The sequence below is a fragment of the Copadichromis virginalis genome, linkage group LG18, assembly GCF_057382275.1.
Source record: "Copadichromis virginalis isolate Kocher_CV1m ecotype Utaka linkage group LG18, C_Virginalis_male_GT1.1, whole genome shotgun sequence".
Lineage (NCBI taxonomy): Eukaryota > Metazoa > Chordata > Actinopteri > Cichliformes > Cichlidae > Copadichromis > Copadichromis virginalis.
In genome coordinates, this window is record NC_140635.1 from 30138606 (window position 1) to 30156924 (window position 18319).

Sequence of the window (18319 nt, forward strand, 5' to 3'; positions counted from 1 at the left end):
ACTTCCCCTAATCACCTCATGTGTGTATTTAAGTCCTCAGTCTCCGTGTTCAGTGTCATGTCGTCTGCATATACCCCCCATGGTTTCCTTGTCAAGGTCATAGTTTAAAAAGGCATAGTCTTGTTTGCCGTTTTGTTTGTTTATTTATTCTGTCAGCCAAATAGAGGCTCGCTTTATTTTTGAAACGTAGTTTTGTCTCCAACGTGTCTGCTTCTACGTCCACCTCATCTTCACACCGGCGCACCCCGCTGTGACAGCATCCATAATGTTTAGATTTGTTTGTTCTGTTGTCATTAATTTGAGAAAAATAACTAAAAACCTTTTTATTGACAGTTTTATTCCAGAACCAACACAGATTGTTGGGATGTTACACGTTGGGAGGCATGAGAGTGGGTTGGAATGAATTTATACATGTGTTTTACTGTTGACATGAAAATCAACCTAACAAAGCGTTATGTACGGTAAATCTGTTCACTTTCAGATCCTGAATCACTTTGGAAAACACTGTTAGAATTAAGGTTATGGTTAACGTTAGGGTGTCTGCTCTAAGCGTGTTTTATTGGATTCCATTGAGAACCCAGAGCGTTTCATAAGGACGTGGAGGGGTACTTTTTGTGTTACTATGTGACGCCTTGGGCGTGGCAAATCATCGTTATGTTACGCGTTGGGAATGATAATGCTCTGACTATCCACACTATCAGCCAATTATGTTTGCTACTGTTTACTGTCAGCCAGCTATTCTAACCGTTTAGTCACTTTCAAAAGCATATATGGTTCCATGTGCTCCTATTTTTTCATTGCTTTTAGTTGACTTGTTAATTATAACAGTTTAGATGATCCTTCCATTTACTTCTGGCTGCTGCAGAGACACGTCTGTGGTTGTACACACGGCTGGTTTGAAAAAGAAGAGTAAAGCAGTAAATACAGGGGTAGAGACTGAAGGAAGACAGAAGACTCGTCCTGCATTTATCCACATATACTTGCTTGGAGGAGGAAGCAGACTTTCATCAAAACTCTAAACTATTCTGACTTGAAAGGTGAAAGGAAACATCCACAGTCTGGGCTTCAGATGAAAACATCTGTCTGTTTTTTTTTTTTTTTATCTGTAGGTGGTGTTTTTCTCTCTCCAGACATCGTTGAAGCTGTGCATCTGCGCAGTCATAGTTATTGCACAACTGTACGAGAACTCCCGTGTGGTTTAGCCCGTGTGTTGTAACTGCTGCACTTGCAATTAAGGGTTCAATTCTCATCAGGCTCATTTTGCAACAGTGCAGAGTAAACTGCTTTTCATAGAGTGTGCTAAACAGGAGGGAAAATATTTCTCAAAAGTAGTCTCATAAACTCTTTAAAAACATATTTTCTATATTGTTGTGAATGACAGTTTTTTTTTTTTTTGTTCTCAGTATACACATTTATTTTAATTGAGGCAACATCTGCCAGCACCATTATTAATAAGTGTAAAACAATGATAATTACGATAAAAACACCAGGTGGAATTCACCGTCTGCTTCTCTTCTCTTTGTATTAGGAGGTACTTGCTGATGGTGTCTAGACAGACATATGTACACGTGTACAGTGGAATCAGAGATATTTGTTAATGATGTTAAGATTCTAAAGATTGCAAGTTGTGTTAAATATTTCTCATTTTTTAATTTTGCAGGATACAAAAGCAAACACATATTTCTTCCACAGAAATGCAAACGTTGCAGCTTGATGGCAAGTGGCCAAATGTAACTGGGCAACACTATGAGAATGCCATAGCCAACTTTTTAATTGGAAAATAGTCTGTAATTGTTTGTACAGGTCCTTATATAAGAAAGATGAGCAGATGTTGTTGTACATGTAGCTTGCTATCGCCAGTGTGTGAATGTGTGTGTGAATGGGTGAATGACTGAATGTAGTGTAAAGCGCTTTGGGGTCCTATGGACTAGAAAAGCGCTATACAAATGCAGGCCATTTACCATTTACAGTAACGTCTGTGTTAGGTTCTCAGTCATCCAGATCATGGTTGCCTTAAGAGCTTTAGAGAGAAGGTGACTGGACTTATTTAAGTTTCTGAAAGCTTCTTCAGTTCTGCAAACAAAAGCTTAGGGGGTCCCAGGTCTTTAATCCCTTTGGGGGTGGCCATTGGTCCACTATTTATCATGTGCTTCATCACATGATTAAAGTATTAAAATAGCACATACTGCCAAATTTACAGTTTAAACCTTTTAGAAGATGTGCTATTCCCAATTGAAATGAGAGAACCTTTTTTGGGGGGACCGTCCTCTTAGTCACAGAGAAAACTGTGGTGATTATAGCTCTAGAACTGATGCAAGCAAAGGCATGTGTTAGCCCTGTGATGAACTGGCATACTGTCCAAGGTGCATCCATCCTCTCACCCAGGGTCAACTGCCACCAACCTGTGACCCAGAATTAGATAAGCAGTTTACAAAATGTAACCCTGGATGGATGGTTGTCTGTCTTTGTGCTTATGCCAGGAACCAGGTTGCCTCTCAGGCCAATAATCATCATAAGTGCCTCTCACAAGAGGTGTAAGGAAGTCCCGTTTCTTCGTCGTTACGTGCATAACAAATAAGAGTCCTCATTGCATTTCCCAGCCCTGCTGACATTACTTAATGCATTCAATCACAGTAAATTAATTTGCAGAAACAATAATCTACAGTGTTTAATTTAGGTGCTGACAGCTGTTTTGTGGGTCTTCTTCTCCGCGGACTCACAAATGGATGCATTTCTCATCTCAGCAAATCTATGTCCAGCCTGCAGCCTGCCTCCAGGCTGGGACAACACTGTGTATTCATTAAAGCTGACCTCTGCATTTGCCTGCTCTTCACTGGTATATCACGACTGAAAAACCCCCAACAACTTTAACTAATTTCGTAGCTCTAATGCGCGCTTGTATTTGCAGAAGAGTAATAATGATTGCACCGATAACATAAACAATTAGGTAATAGGCAATAATTTCCAATAATTGTTAGTCCCTAATTAAGTTTTACATCTTCAGAGCCTAAAATAAAAGACGGAGGAAATGAAATGAAAGGAGAAACTAATTAAAATGGAGGTGGCTAATACCAGCGTGCTTTTTATCCTTTTATTTTCTCTATCCCTCTATTTCTTTTGCTCTGTATTAATATTTCATCTAAAGTTCAGTGCTTTCTGCTTCAATAGACAGTAAAATCACTGCTGGAAACATAGCTCTCAGTCACATCTCTCTCCCTCTCTATCTTTGTCTCTCTCTCTTTTTCACCTCCTCACTCGCAGCCCTCCTTTGTTTCCTTTCACTCTGTTTTTTTCCTTCGCTTTAGCTCTTGCCGTACATTTTCCGGTATCTCCCGTCTCTCACAGTATCTTGTAGGTGGCGGCAAATGTCAGCAGTGAGTCTAACTGGTCTAACTGCACACTCTACTTTCCCATCTCTCAGTCACATCGTTCATTCATCCAGCCAACCAACTAGAGAGCCTGCTTGCACTTTGTCGTTTTATCATTTTGTCAGTGGCGCTCAAGAGTCAATGTAAAGCTTTTTAGCCACCTGATATCCTGGCTGGGCCGCAGCTGGCGCTTGCTTTCTCTTTATAACCTTCAAAGTGGAATTCATTTAAAATGAATACAGAGCAGGTGACTTTGAGCAATACTTAAAGAAAGTTGCTGCAGAACACTTGGTGAATTGTTCGTATGGCTTCTTCCTGCGTCGACATAAAAAAGGCATCATTGTGGGATTGATGCAAGGTGCTGGGAGTCAACATTGTTTAGCAGTGAATGCACTTAGGCACCTGGGTGCGCCCACGCTGGCATGGAAGCACAGGCATTCACATACTAATGGATTAATGGACACACGCTCAGGCACACCCTGCCTTTTCCTCCTGCTGCATATGGCATTCGAACAGAGCTCAGTAATGGCTAATGGCCTACCTCTCTGCGCAAGGCAAGTTAAGCAGCAACATGCCGCGCTTATACCCCTGCAGCCTGTAACCAAAGAGATCCGTTTCATTATTAACCCCATTAGCACTGAGATAGAAGGTGCCACTTTCACTTTCTCCGCTGCCACTTGCAGTTTAATTTAACCCCCTAGTGGATCGGAAAGAATAAAAATTTTTGCCTAGGCAGCAGATGCGGCTCTGTTTTCGTCTCTTCATCCCTGCGTGAGCTATCACGTGTCGTGATCGCGCTTAAATTACCCTCTGCGTGCCTTGATCCTGCCTTCCGTCTCTCTTTGGCCTTTTTGCCTTAAGCCCTCTTGGGTATAAGTGCCTGCATGATGGACTCCCTCCACCCCCTTAAATGGATGCAGATTTTATTCAGGCTATTTCCAAAACCAGTCCATGCAGTTTAGCCAGCTAGACATTTTTTTAATGACTCCCCTAACTCGACTCTTTGCACCACCACCACCACCTCCACCACAAGAAACAACCCTCTGCTTTAGATAAGATGCGGTGGAGTCACATCCTCTTATTTTTTATTCCCACTCAACCCCCTGGCTCCTTCACTCTCCCCTCTGTGCTTTTCCAGCACAGGCCCCCGATCCGCGCTTGTCTTCAAAAAGTGCTTCCCTGCTGGGTTTTCACCCTCTTCATTCCCCTCTCTTCCCACCCCCTCTGTCCCTCTCGTGTTGCATCTTCCATTTCATGTGTGCCTGTCCTCCTTACAGTCACCAGCTCTTCCCCTTCCCCCTCCTCTCACCATCCAGCGGTACGTCAATTTAAGCACTTTTCCTGCACCTTTAAACCTATATTAAACTACAACCACTCTAATTAACTCTCACCGCCTGTCATTTTGCTTCATTTCCACATAATCCCCCATGCCAGCATGATCCCAATTCATCCAATCAGCTGCAAAAAAAGTGGCAGTCCCCAGACGACTGTAACATCTCTCACCGAACTCCCGTTTGACAGCAGTCATGGGGAAACAGAGCAGCCGCGTAGGTGAGAAAGAGATGTGAAAAGAGTGTGGTCTTATCTGTGAAGGAGTGCCCAAAATACAGCACAGGAGGGCTTTCGATCCTTCTCTCCCAGGCACAATTATGGCCAGCTCAGTGGGACGCATCTATATTAGTGAGACATGATGCATTGAACCGGCGTGACCACGCTGTTTGCTCGCAGCCCACTCTAATGACTTTACCTGCGCGAACAAAGGCAGAGGACGGGGCACAGCCCCTCTCCATTTCGATCCGACGTGTGATTTTTATCAGGAAACCTGTGCTGCTTTTTGAGGTTCTTTATGTGAGGAATGAGCTGGGAATCTCTCCCTGCCACTCACCATTTCTTTCTTCTCCCTCTCCCCTGCTGAATCGCCTCTTTCTTTCTTTTCTCCCAGTCCATCACAGGTGGAAATGATGTATGACTAGTGTTGCCAGATGCTCTCCTGTGTGAGCAGAAAGCTGATAATGACTTGGTCTAGCCTACTTTACTGGCATCACACCCCTTTTGTCACTCTCCTCTGGAGCGCTCCCTGTGTGTGACAAGTGTGCATGAGAAAGAGCAAGGCTGGGGGACTGCTGGTGTGTATGTGTGCAAAAGGGACTGCCGTACACAGCTTTGCTGTACAAAAACCCGATCAATAGAAAAGACCGTCTCTGACTTGTAAATAACTTCCCTAATTTGCTGTCTCATTAGCAACAGGCCTGTTTATGTTCGAGTTGTCTTCGTCTCAGCCTTCTGGTGCTGTGTCAGTCCCAGATGGTAGGCATGGTAGTCACACCACATAAACTGGCATTTAGCATTGATTCATTGGCACACGCTGTCCCTTTTAGTGGGCAGACCCCTGCAGGGCCACGTGGGAGTAGCCTTACTCTGTTAACGGCAGATTTATTTATTTTTTAAATCGCTGTTTCCTAGTTTAATATGCACACGTTAGGGCTCGGGAATGTTTCACTGTTGCAGGTTATTCAACAAGTAAACACCTAATAGAACAACTGTACAGTATGTGCGAGCTTTATCACCCTGCTGTAACATCCTCCGCTCCTCAAGCAAGGCTTTCAGCCAAACTGAGGAACCTGGCTGCAGGAAATTGCTCCCATTCAGCCACAACTGCATTAGTGAGGTCAGGCACTGATGGTTTTTGATAAGGCCTGACCCACAGTCAGTGCTCTAATTCATCCTATGCTGGAAGGTGCTGAGGTCAGGACTCTTTCCCATCAACCTGGGAAAATTCTTTCTTTATGGACCTGCCTGTGCAGAAAGGCACCTCTGCATTGAAAGGAGAAACATGGAGCTTTCTCAAACTGTTGCAAAAATAGTATGTTATGATTAGGGATGGGTATTGTTTAGGTTTTATCCGATACCAGTACCAAATCTGTACTTTTGAAACGGTGCCGGTGCTTAAACGGTGCTCGAACCAGTGCTTAAAGAATGGAGAACACAAAATTGGTCCAAAAACCTCTCATGTTCAGCTGTTTTTTTGTAAAAAGATAACAATGTTAGCCTTTTCTGCAGCTATAGGGAATATATGGTATCACTCTTGGCTGGAAGCAGTGCTTAAACAATGGAAAAAACACAAACTTTGTCCAAAAACCTCTCATGTTTAACTGTTTTCCACTTTTTCTTTGGTCATTTTAGCCTTTTTGCCCAGGGTGAAGGGAGTATCTGCCATCAAACAAGAAGACAGCCGCATGTGACTACGACGGTGTTTGCTAGTTCACCTTACATGCATTAATTTAATAACGTGGTTAGCCTACTCAACGTAAATTACACACGGACAACATTAAGCTACTCACGCAGAAAAGAACGGCTGCTGCTGCCATCATCATCCTCATCATTTCTGCTACACTGGCAGGGCTAGGGGCCAGGACTCTACTCTTCGGGTTATTGGGGGGTGTTGCTAACTCCGGGTCCGATAACAGGCAACCCACCCGCAGTAGATGTGCCTGGTGTGAGGTCTTGCAGCAAGCTATCAAACACGGCGCATTTCTCGGCTTTTAACAAAATGCTATACGTCGCCAGGTGTTTCATCAGATTCGAGGAGTTACCTCTTTTGCACCGTATCACCTTAAAGCACTTGTTACAGGCTGCTGAGTTTGCATCTTTTGCTGTGAAGTACAGCCAGATTTGACCGCTTTGCCTTGGGCATTTTTAATCTGTAGCTCTGCTCTAAAAGAACGTACGTACCTGGGCCCGCCTACTATCCTTGGAAAGGTAAAATGATTGGCTAGAATCCAAAGTGTATGACATTTCAGGAAAAAAAGCACCGAAATAAAGCACCGAAATGTGCGCTGGTTTTCGGTCTGGTTACTACCGTTTATGTCTGGCACCGGATACCGGTACCCATCCCTAGTTATGATGTGATATGAAAACTTGCTTTGTTAAGGAAACCTACCTAGCTCAAACTTTGATTAACAGCCTAATGCTTCAACCACAGTAGGTAAAAACAGGTAAAAACAATGGTTGGACACTGCCAAAATTACTGCGACTACAGGTTTGTTGTGTGCAGGGTTTTTTTTCTGAATCCAACTTTCTTGCAACATTTTGGGAAGGCTCCATGTTTCTTGTTTCAACACATCAGTGCCCTCGTGCACAAAGGGGGGTCTATACAGAAAGAATCTTCACAGGTTGATGGGAAAGAGTCCTGACCTCAGCTACTTCTTGCAGTCTTGTTACCTCTGAATGGCTCCTTTGAAGATGGGGACCAGGTTTGCAACTACTCACGGTCAGCCACCATCTTCAAAGAGACTTTGGTGCATTAAGATGACAAAACAGCAACAAGACAGAGTCGGTCTGCCATCAGTTTGTGATTGAAGGAGTCAAATTGGCAATTACATGCAACCTATTTCTGATGACATTCCAAATATATACACAGAAATACACATAAAGTACTCACAGTGAGAGTCCAACCAGAAACTCACAGATTTAAAAGAGAAATTCATAACATTCCTCCACAAATAGTGACGTGGTTGCTGCAGGGTGGTGATTTAACTCCAAAACGACATAGGCACTTAAATTTGAAATGAGTTGGGTTTTTAAAATCCAAGATAAATCTTTTTTGTAAAAACGTTAACCTGATCACGTTCTTTCTTCTTCATCATAGGAGAGGACAGCTCCAATTTGAATTTGTTGAATTATTGGCCCGCCGTTTCGTTTTTGTGTTATTACAGTTTTTTCTGATTGCTTAAGCACATTTTTTGTAACTATTGGCTAATTTTGCAAAACTCTTCACACAAATAAGAAAACCTGTCACCCAATCATCAAAACATTGTAGTTCTCTTGCAAAAGCAAACACAGCTAGATTAACTCTTCACACCTTCGTAAAAATGGTGTTTCCGTATCAAACAGTACACACAAGCCATCATCTACTAAGCACACAATGCGCCAACTGCACACTGATGGTATGAATACAAAACACATCTGGCTTTTGCTTTCTCTGTGCACAAGGTAGGCTATGTCAGTTTGAGCTCATACTGCTGTCATAGATCCATAAGCATAGAGGGATCCAAACTTCAAGTACTGGTGTTTATTCAAACACATCAAAACAAACACAAGTGTTCATTTCCAAGTATAGGATTATTTGCAGTCGCCATAATGACTATATGGGTTACTTGGTCTGCAGTGAACATGCTTCCTCTGCCCCAGCATCTGGTCATCTAGCAATTCTGTAAAGTACAATTTCAGTATTTTTACATCAATGGTATTGGTGTGTTTCTCATTGGCATATGGCAGTGCTACAGATCTTAGTGCGAAGTGACTGTACTAACCGATTCTCATTTCAAGATGTCCTTATGGTACTTGCTACAGTGTAGCGGCTCGAGTTAGGCTGGACCCGTTGGCCAGCTACCCTCAGGGTCATTCCACGGTTGATTACATGGTCCACTATTGTAGCTCTGATGTCATCAGCAATTCTATTTCTTACTCTTCCTACCCTTCCTCTCCCCCTTCCTCGTCTTCCTCTTGCTCCTCCTTGTCCTTGTCGTCCTCTTCATCCTACTTCTTCACCTCCACGTCCTCTTCCTCGGCCTCCTCTACTTCTCACTCTTTCTGCTCCCTCCATTGTACTCTGCACACACAGCTTACCTGTATTATAGTGCTTAGGCTGATTGCAAAGTGAACTAATTATCTAAGAAAGTTTTGACATGTGAAAGTGTGCCAGACAGTTGGCAAATTAGTGTTAATGATAGCCATACATGTGTATACTTTTGCTAGGAGTGTGTTGGAAATTTGGTAATTTAGTGTTGTGCAGTGAATTGTGCCTACAGTTTTGCAAAGTGTGTGTTACAAAATTGCAAACTGAGTGCAAAGCAGTTTTTGTGCTTTTAGTTTTGCAAACTCAGTGAGTGGTTTTGCTATAAGTCTGAATAGTTTTAGAGATTGTGCTACAGGAATCACAGTTAGGGTTTAAGCAATCAGAAAAAACTGTAAGCAACAGGAAGCTTGACGTTTAAATCATCGCGCACCGCTTGAAGGGACGTTTTGCCTGCCTGTCACGTCAATGCATTTTAAGCTATCTACTTGTCATGTAACACTTTTGGTCCACATCTCGAAAATAACCTTAATTTGCCAACACAGAGAGCAGAAATTGCATTAGCGATGGTGGCCTGGGCTGGAAAACACTTCTTTTTTTTTTGATGCCAAGGTCAGCAGTTTGACTCTTTGTCCTTGCCAACACAGGTAATGATTTTACTTTTTTATATTTTAACTCCTAAAAAGGAACAGTGAGAGCAGTAAGAGTGAACCAAAGCAGTAAAATTACAGTAAAATTACAGTAAACAGAGGCTAAAATCTCTGCATGCAGAGATGCAGGAGGTTCCTCAGAACAAGCTACTTCTTTCACAGGTTTTTTGTTCCTTTCTAATAATATGTATATATATATATATGTATGCTAATCAAATGCTCATTATCAGAACATCGAACAACACCCTGTTTCACGCTTCATATGTCACTGTTGACTTTTTCAGTAACAAACCACAACAACGATCTTTCCCTAAACCTAAACAGGCTGTTTGTGCAACTGTGACAAATATAATCAACACAAAAGCAATAAATGAAAGAGAAACACGTTTCAGCATTTTGAGACTTTTTGAGGCGGAAATACTAATTAACAGTGTCTCTCAGTTATGTTGATGAAACAAAATAAGGGCAGAACTGCGTTTTCCCCTCTCAGAACATGTTTGCTCTTTCCATTCAGAGTGTAAATGTCATTTTGATGAGACGGAGTTGCGAGAAAAGTTTCCTTTTACATGATTTGAATCGTTTGCACTTCATTGCTTTCGACAATGAAGATCCATTTAATTTTCAAAATAAAATAATGTAGGGAATTTGGGAGAGAAAAATGACTGCGTAGTCATGTAGACATAGTTACATTCTGGTATGTAAAGAGTGATGCGTATTAAGACACTGTGGGAGGACATGTAACTGGGAGTTCTTTTTAGCACTTTAAATTGATCTTAAATCAATCGACTATTTATTTTTTCTATAACAAAGCTGTTAGTCTATATATTATAGTAAGTACATTGGAAAGAGCTATCACATCAGGTATATCACAGATATCAGCTGTGTGAAGCACTCCTTGAAAGAATCTTGAGTAAACTCTGGAAGATGGAGAGAGAGAGGCAGAGGAAGCAATTGTTCACTGGGAGGTAAATGAAGGAAAGTATAAAAGTGGGTAAAGAGCAGCTTGGAGAGCAGCATATGGCAATGGGGCCAGTTCATGGCCCTTTAGAGCCATAAGGCCAGCAGTGAGCTTAATGCGTCTGTCACATTTACTGCTTGTTATGTGTGCAGAGAAAAGTCTGTGGTGCTAGCTAACAGCTAACCACTATTTAACCATGAAAAAAAACCAACTTCCTTTTGAATTTCTGTGAAGCTGTTTCATTTGTGCCGTTATATAATCTCCACTGAGAATCTCCCAGACCATTACAGCAGCGGGCGCAGAAGAACTGCGCAAATAAGCTAATATTAAACGAGTGCCGTCGAGGTGCAGGATTCCAATCAGAAGGAATTAACACGGTCTAACCAGGTAGGTGTGGAGATCATAGCTAAGAAAAAAATATATTACTTTGAAAGGCAGCTCAGTGAAAAATGGGAAAGTGTTTGATTCACTGTGGTTTCATCTTGATCAAGAAAGAGTTTGCTCTAATCTCATCAAATCCATCTTGGCTGCTGTGTTTTTAGAGAATTTCTTTCCTCTCTGTGTTACTGTGGCTTTACAATGTTGAGTCTTAATTTGACAACTCTTTGTCAAATGACAGGGTCATTAATTTAATTTTTTTATTTTACCCCTGCCGAATCTGTAGCTTTAAATATTTTAATATGTGATCTAAGGTTACATTTCCCCTGACTGATTGAGTTGAGTCTGAAACAGCCCTGAATAACTTATCTCGCAGATAGATGACACAGAGAGGGTGACTCCTTGTTCTGTCACTGCTAATTTGCAGCGCTGTTCATTTTATGCAGAAAAGAGTTTCCATCTGTCCCTTCAGACAACAAAGTAGTGAAGTGGGAGCAACGTCAAGACAAAAAGGTAATTAGTCAAAGGCATTTTGTATATGAACCAACTGTTATAAATCCACACAACTTCAGTTATTTAGTAAATCATCCACATTTAAGTGATGAAAATATATTGCATGCATTACTGCTGGACAAGCATTTGGATAGTTTTTACTTTTTACCTATATTGTTGTTGCAACAGTAATAATGTTCTGAGTGTGGACCTAAATAAATACAAAGGACCACAAATACAAAGAAAAAAAGCAACAATTACAGCCTCAGTTTTGAGCTTTTGCAGTCCCTTACTGCGTTCCTGAGGGTGACAGCTGGAACAGGTGATGTGAAGGATGCATCCCACCCAGCATGGCGCCTGTTCCAGATGTTGCCCTCAGGAAGGTGGTACGGAACAACAAACACTAAAACAAACAGACTGAAGAACAGCAGATATCCCAGGGCTGTTGCAATAATTCATAATAAACAATAGATGACATTGGTATGTCACCTTTTCACTAACCTGTACAATCTTCAGCTTGTGCATTTAGTAATGGTTCAAGCACGCGCACACACACACACACAGATAGATAGCTGTACATATCTATTTGTTTATATTTTTGTACTGTTTGTACTGCGTTTACAGGTAATTCTTTTTATTTGTATTTTTTCCAGAATAGTTAGATTGCTTTCTTTGCACTGACTGGGACAGCAAATAATTTTATTGTGTGTTTTTCACAATGACAGTGAAAGAATAACTTCCTGCGAACTTCAATCACTAAGGAAATAATGCAGTGTTCGTTGCTCTGGGTGAAGTGAATAATAAAGAGGGTGGGGCACCAAAAACCTCAGTGTAACTGTAACTTGGTTGGTTGAGAGGAGGGTGGATTGATCGAAATATCGATAGTACTAATACCAATGCTGGTACTGTTGTGGGACTGATACAACCTCAATAGGATCAATACTTTGTTTCTGTCTTCTGTTTTGTTTTTTGATGAAAATACACCACAGACATACACTATGAAAAATGTCAGTGTTGACAGATAGTATCGACCGTCACATCTATTTTTTAATATCTCATAGCACTTAAAAGTGCTTTAGAGATAGGTACAGTTATAGTCCGGGGCTTCAAGAACACACACAGTTTCAAAACACAAGAAAAACTGGTCCTTTTTTATTGTGTTAACTAATTATTGTCAAAAGTAAAATCAGTGATTTAGCGGTCATTAAAATGTGTTCAGAATATGCAAACTTATATTGATTTTCATGTTTCTTATAAATGATGACACACTGATTTCCAATTATATGCTACCTATGTAATGTAATTGGTGTCTGTATACTGGACCTCTATTTACTTGGTATCGGATCAGTACCAAAATTGGCAGTACTGCGCATAGTTGCCTGTGGTTTGCATAGAAAAAACTGACTTGTCTGCAAACACTCACTAAATAACCACTCAAAAAAAAAAATGCAACACAAACTGGAGATGGGGAATGTTCACCTTCAAAGTAAAAGTTGTGCCTTACCACTAACATGTTTTAAAGGACACAGCTTTTACTTTGTAGATGAGTGGTGAGTGGTTTTCCATCCCACTCTTGACAGTTTCACTACCACTTGGCAAATAGTTGCCACGTGCTTGCAGACAAGTTTGTGTGTTCCTTAAAAAACAGGCACAACTGAGGCTATGCTAGCAGCCATAGGAGGCTCTCAGTGCAGCACCGCATATGTCACAATGGCTAGTTTCACCTAGTGACAGCAAGCAACCTCTTGCAACCCCTGACTAACAAGCAAGGGGATACTCATTTTTCCTTGACAACCAGTTGTTGCCAGGTGGTTTCCAACTTATCCCTATGTCTGTGTGACTGGGGGCCTAACTAAGTTAAAAAGAAAAGAAAACATAATCTAGACAAATGCACCAGTTGCACCACAACAAAGGCAACGAAAGTTAGTAGTCAGAGCCAAGGAGCTCTACATGATGATACATGATGCAGCCACAGCTACATGACAGCTCTCTTAAAAATGTGCTTTCTCTTGCAAATGTTCAAATTCAAAAGGGTCAGTAAATGAAAATGTACTTGAATGAAGTGAAAAAATTATACTTAAAAAAAGTGTGACGTGTGCTAACCGCCGTGCTTATAGTTGAATGAAACCATAAGCACTCGCAATTAACTATTTATTGCTTTTAATGTTTCACAGCGGCACAGCGAGACAGAAATGCTTCAGCCTGTGGCTTTGCTTGGCCCTTCCAAAACATTTGAGGGTGTAAACCTTATCAAAGCACCATCAAGACCCAGCCTGTGGTGTACCCCGAGGTGATAATCATAAACCCATGAAAAATAAAATACAAGTAAAGAAAATGAGAACTATTTGTGATGAATTGGTTTTTTTTACCTACTGTAAAGCCCACGGAAGGACAAATTAGCTATCCTTCTCATGCATCAGTTACTCAGATACAGGATACATATAGGAATAAAAATATCCTGTGCTTCTGTAACAATGTGCAGTTCAAAACATTTTAAGAATTTAAGAATTGCATCATTTTTTTTCTAATGCTGCTCAAAAATTTGAATCCTTGAATCAGGCTTGTGGCAGCGAAAGAATGTGTTTTCCTCTCAATGCCTCCCAGGAGGTCTTAAGATTTGTGTTACCTGAAAAAGGTGACAAGCTACATGTTTCATGTAGCTCTCAGGGCCCTTTGCCCTCCTTGCAGCATAGGCCAGTGACAAATTCTTGTGGGCTCCAGGTCCACGAGTGTCTTGTGATGTTTCTTGTTGTCTTTCTGAGGGTATGCCTGTGCCATCCCTACCTCTTCTTCCATGGGCAGTAAATCCCAATGCTGGAAGAATAGAAGCATTCTGAGGGCGACTAAGAACTAACAAAGCATGAACACTGGATGGAAATCTCTGCATTTTGCAAAAAACTTGTGCGAAGTCTTGAATAAATGTTCTCTCAGCTTGATACCATTAGTTCAAATTGGTTTGTACTGTGAGAACAGTTGATGTGAGAATAGCTCTACGATATCTTTACAGAAGAAAAGTAAAGCAAACATTTAGAGGCCGCACATGCAGCACATAATGCATCTGTCTGCTGTTTCAGTAGCATTTGTCATATCATCTCCTGCCAAAACTAGTTTCTTCAAAAATGACAATGTTAATCTGTTATTAAATTAGCAACATCATGGTGTTAACTGAAATGTTCTGAAAACACAGTGTACCTTCAGATTTAAGATTGCTGTTTCTGTAACAGTGTCTTGAAATTGCCTTGGGAAAACCTGAATAACTGAACAAGTAATATATATATATATATATATATATATATATATATATAAAAAAACACCCAGCACGCCCCTGCGGGCGGTTTATCCTTCAAGCTCGGGTCCTCTACCAGAGGCCTGGGAGCTTGAGGGTCCTGCGCAGTATCTTAGCTGTTCCCAGGACTGCGCTCTTCTGGACAGAGATCTCCGATGTTATTCCCGGGATCTGCTGGAGCCACTCGCCTAGCTTGGGAGTCACCGCACCTAGTGCTCCGATTACCACGGGGACCACCGTTACCTTCACCCTCCACATCCTCTCGAGCTCTTCTCTGAGCCCTTGGTATTTCTCCAGCTTCTCGTGTTCCTTCTTCCTGATATTGCTGTCATTCGGAACCGCTACATCGATCACTACGGCTGTCTTCTTCTGTTTGTCTACCACCACTATGTCCGGTTGGTTAGCCACCACCATTTTGTCCGTCTGTATCTGGAAGTCCCACAGGATCTTAGCTCGGTCATTCTCCACCACCCTTGGGGGCATCTCCCATTTTGACCTCGGGACTTCTAGGTTATACTCGGCACAGATGTTCCTGTACACTATGCCGGCCACTTGGTTATGGCGTTCCATGTATGCCTTGCCTGCTAGCATCTTGCACCCTGCTGTTATGTGCTGGATTGTCTCTGGGGCATCTTTACACAGCCTGCACCTGGGGTCTTGCCTGGTGTGATAGACCCCAGCCTCTATGGATCTTGTACTCAGAGCTTGTTCTTGTGCTGCCATGATTAGTGCCTCTGTGCTGTCTTTCAGTCCAGCTTTGTCCAGCCACTGGTAGGATTTCTGGATATCAGACACCTCCTCTATCTGCCGGTGGTACATACCATGCAGGGGCCTGTCCTTCCATGATGGTTCCTCGTCTCCCTCCTCTTTCTTGGGTTTCTGCTGCCTGAGGTATTCACTGAGCACTCGGTCAGTTGGGGCCATCTTCCCAATGTATTCTTGGATGTTCCTTGTCTCATCCTGGACTGTGGTGCTGACACTCACCAGTCCCCGGCCCCCTTCCTTCCGCTTAGCGTACAGCCTCAGGGTGCTGGACTTGGGGTGAAACCCTCCATGCATGGTCAGGAGCTTTCTTGTCTTTATGTCAGTGGCTTCTATCTCCTCCTTTGGCCAGCCTATTACCCCAGCAGGGTACCTGATCACGGGCAGGGCGTATGTGTTGATGGCCCGGATCTTGTTCTTACCATTCAGCTGACTCCTCAGGACTTGCCTGACCCTCTGCAGGTACTTGGTGGTTGCAGCCTTTCTAGCGGCCTCTTCATGGTTCCCATTTGCCTGCGGGATCCCCAGGTACTTGTAACTGTCCTCTATGTCTGCAATGTTGCCTTCTGGTAGTTCAATCCCCTCAGTTCTGACTACCTTCCCTCTCTTTGTTACCATCCGACTACACTTCTCCAGTCCGAACGACATTCCAATGTCATTGCTGTATAGCCTGGTAGTGTGGATCAGTGAATCGATGTCTCGTTCACTCTTGGCATACAGCTTGATGTCATCCATGTACAGGAGGTGGCTGACAACTGCTCCGTTCCGTAGTCGGTATCCGTAGCCAGTCTTGTTAATGATCTCACTGAGGGGGTTCTGGCCTATGCAGAACAGCAGTGGGGACAGAGCATCTCCTTGGTAGATCCCGCACTTGATGGTAACTTGTGCTATGGGCTTGGAGTTGGCCTCTAGTGTTGTACGCCACATCCCCATTGAGTTCCTGATGAAGGCTCTTAGGGTCCCATTGATCTTGTACAATTCTAGGCATTCCAGTATCCAGCTGTGGCGCATTGAGTCATAGGCCTTCTTGTAATCAATCCAGGCAGTGCACAGGTTGGTCAGTCTGGTCTTGCAGTCTCGGCTGATTGTTCTGTCTACCAGTAGCTGGTGTTTTGCACCTCTGGTATTCTTGCCAATTCCTTTCTGTGTCCCGCTCATGTATTGACCCATGTGCCTGTTCATCTTAGCCGATATGATGCCTGACAGGAGCTTCCATGTAGTACTGAGGCAGGTTATTGGTCGGTAGTTGGAGGGGACCGGTCCCTTCTTGGGGTCCTTGGGGATCAGGACCGTCCGGCCTTCAGTTAGCCATTCCGGGTGTCTCTCGTTAACTAGCAGCTGGTTCATTTGTGCTGCCAGACGCTCGTGGAGTGCAGTCAGCTTCTTCAGCCAGTAGGCGTGAACCATGTCGGGCCCTGGTGCTGTCCAACTCTTCATACTGGAGACCCTTTCTTGGATATCTGCCACTGTGATGGTTACTGGACCCTGTTCAGGGAGGTCGCTGTGGTCTGCCCTCAGATCCACCAGCCACTGAGCATTGCCGTTATGGGTTGCATCCTTCTCCCATATGCTCTTCCCGTATTGCTCCGTCTCCAGCCTTGGTGGTGCTGTTCTCTTATTGTTCCCTTGCCACTGAGAGTACACCTTTGCTGGTTTCATTATTATTAAGCACTTTGGTACACCATTGGTTTTAAATGTGCTATATGAATAAAGTTTGTTGTTGTTGCTGTTGTTATAAAACCAACTTAAACCTTGTTATATTTGCATCAACTTATCTCAGAGAAGCTTTGTTGTTGAGGTTTCACAAGCCTGTTTTATCTGACTTTAACTTGGAGGACTTGTTGGAGGGAGAGTACTGCAATTACTAGTACGGAAGCCCACATTACAGATTTGATATTAAGAGACTTGGTAAGACAACAAACACGGTGAGAAATAACGTTGGTTTCCATGGATAAAAGACTTTGATGTCTGTAATCCCGATCCACAAAGTCACATAACCTCACAAGTTTGTCTCACTGTGATGTTGTCAAATTTGCCGAATTCTTCAGATTGCGTGTTGTGGGACCAGACACTTGTCAGGGGTGGGCTATCTTTTATTCCGTCAGCCAGTGTGTTTGTGTGATGTTGTTCTCGCTCACATTTACAGGTCTATCTGATTCCTTTAGCTTTAGCTGAGCTGATAACAGCTCTGTTGTGTGCCAAATGGTGATATCTTACCTTTTCCCTTCACTCACTTTCTATCTCCCCTACCTCACTTATTCTTGTCGGTGGCCACTGTGTGCGTGCTAGGACAAAGGTGCTATTTGAATTTAAGTGCATGTGCGTCTGCTTTTTCTATAGAAATATCAGTTTTTTGGGTCCTCCATGCTTTTATCACATACCGGTAGGTGTGCCCGATGGATGAGAAGAGGAACATATTATGTAAACTGCAAAGCCAGCAAAAGGACTGATAATGTCCTGCTTTAATGGGCTGACAGCTAAACATAAACCAGCACACATGAACGAGCCTGTTATCTTGATTAATATGTCTCAGCAGAAGGAATGAATGGACAACTCAGAGAGCCAGAGCAGCTTCTCTTAACTGTCTCTTAATCTTTTCTTTTTCTTTATCTCCTTAAACCCTTCTGTTTTTTTAAATCTTAGGCTCTTTTAATTTAGTTTTTTTTTAACAGTAGGTTTTCTGGCCATATTCTACCTGTCTTTTAATAATATCTGTGCGGAGCGCTCAAATGCACACTCTGCTTTTATCTCTCTCCTTCATTCTCTCACTTCTTTTAATTTAAACGCTGTCTTATCGCAGCAAAATGTTGTAAATATTGGCTCAGCGCAGGTGGGGAACAGCAATTTGAA

General features: G+C 42.5%; 1 protein-coding gene across 1 annotated transcript in view; it reads left to right on the forward strand.

Moving 5' to 3' along the window:
- cdh24b (cadherin 24, type 2b) overlaps positions 1–18319 on the forward strand; it is a 158447-nt gene that overhangs the window by 107855 nt on the left and 32273 nt on the right. The window lies entirely within an intron of this gene.